Genomic DNA, 2,465 nt, shown 5'->3' with positions numbered 1-2,465 from the left:
TAACTTAACTAAGTTACTAGTCTTACTAATATANAAATAAATATATATACTATATAGTAAACTTAAAAAAATAATATATATATATATATATATATATATATATACACATATAATCTTTTTACATATTTCATATACTAAAGAAGTATGCAATAAATATATTTCTTGCATGATGTATATAATAGTAAGCACAGTAATAATATTTCTAATTATCAACTAAATAATATTAATTTATTTTAGAATTTCAAAAACTAATCTTAAGAAAGGTAAATACAATATTATATAAATTGAATGATATCATTGAAAATAAATTCGAAATATTTCAAAAGGACAATATTATAAACCTTGCATTACATAAGAAAGCAACATTCAATTCCGATATGTACATTATCACAATTAACATTGTTTGAAGAACAATTACAAGATATAAAATTCAAGGAAGATGTGGTATGATATATATTTTTTATTTTTATTGTGAAATATCTGTTCATATGAAAAATATCATTTAAGTGATATGACAATTTCATATTATCTTCTAATATTTTTCCTTTTATTTATGTTATGAAATCTTATATACTTCCTTTTATTATGTTATGAAATCTTATATACTTGTGCTATATACTGTCATAATAATAAACAGATCTTAAAAAGTTTGCGCAATTAAGAGCCATTAACGAATATACATATAGAGAGACAGTCTATATTAATATAATATTATTTATTGATAATTTATTTTAGCTTAATATTTTTTACATTGTTGGTAGAAATAATGCACATATCATGATACGAAATATATTCAAAAAAGCAATAATGATGATTTAGCTACAAATTTCAGTTGGACTGATAAGAAAAATAAACAGTGTTTCAAAGATTTAATTCTTTCCAAAATTACGATACGTAAGTATTTTTGTTCTGTTATTTTCAATTCATTTAAATAAAAAGATTTTCATCTAAATTAACATGAGTATATACAAAATATGTCCTAAATAAAATTATCGACACACCAAATTCATAAACAGTAGGTGTTAAGAAAAAATTGTTATAATTAGTTTTCAGATTTTGAAAGGAACATGCTGTAAGATAGCTATATTATTATGGCATTAAAATGATTTTTCTTTAAAGTTATTTCTAAGTCAATTTTGTATTTTTAAATAAAATCATACGCGCGTTCTTTACATTAATTGATCCTCCATATCATTCTCTATCGCATATACAAATACTGCAGTATAAGATTATCGAAACATGTGTACTTTAAGAAATATTGTATATCTTATGCTTAAAAGTGTTTGCATATCTAGATAAAATATAAAATATTTTGAAAAATATTCACGTTTTGAAACTGTTATCTCAGTACTTTTATATATAGAATAACTTGAGGAATCTATTTTATGTTGAAAAAAAATCATATAATACTATTTAAAGCAAGGCTTTGCTCGGCACGATTTGCACTTCGATTTTCGACTCAGCTTCGTCTTTCGCTATTCTTCTCATCTCATCACCTTGCACGTAAAACTTGCTGCTCTATATCTTTTTTTTCGTTTCATTACATAAAATAAATAGAATGAACAAAAAAAAATAGAACGAAGTTTACAGCGTGAGCGCTCGAAGCGGTGGACCTCATGTCTACGAGCGTCATACGCTTCTAAACGTCGAGCGACATTTGAATTGCGCGTAAGATGATGAGGTGAGAAGAGTAGCGGAAGGCGAAGCCGAGTAGAAAATAGCCGAGAAGTACAAATCGTGTCAACTTGATTTAAAGTATCAAAATTGACTTTAAAATAATCGTGAAAAAACATTTTAATATCATAATAATATATTACATTGTCATAATTTTCATATCAACTATCTCATATTTCCCTCGAAATCTTTTATAAAATAATTATTTCTCAACATGTACTGCTTACAAATTACTCAGAGATGTATTGTTTTATTTGGAACACGTACTTTGACTAATATTTAAAACACATATATTGAATAATATTTGTATATATATTTCAGAAGCTGTTCGTATGTCATATACAGAAAACGAATTTGCAGAATATGCATTTAAATGGTTTACACAAGCCACTGTAAGCATTCTAAGGTAAAAAAAAAAAAATCGAATAATAAAAATTATATGCGCAATCTACAAATACTTTTTTCATATATTATATTATATTCATATACTAGCTATTTTTTATTATATATTCATTAGCGACATTAATATATTTGTCGAATATTTGTTCAACCAAAGAGAAAACAAATTTTTGTTTTGTTTATAATATTTACATAAACAGTTTATGCATGTCAGAGCTCATATATATATATATATATATATATATACATATAATTTAGTATTTTATTATTTTTAACACATTCTGTTCAACCAAAGATATAAAATAGTTTCTTTTTGTGTTATACGATATTGTTTATTTATCTCTGCACATTTAGTTTTATTATATATAAATTATTATAAATAAATAAATAGA

This window comes from Atta cephalotes, assembly GCF_000143395.1.
Source record: "Atta cephalotes unplaced genomic scaffold scaffold00014, whole genome shotgun sequence".
Taxonomy (NCBI): domain Eukaryota; kingdom Metazoa; phylum Arthropoda; class Insecta; order Hymenoptera; family Formicidae; genus Atta; species Atta cephalotes.
Note: the sequence above shows the minus strand (reverse complement) of the source record.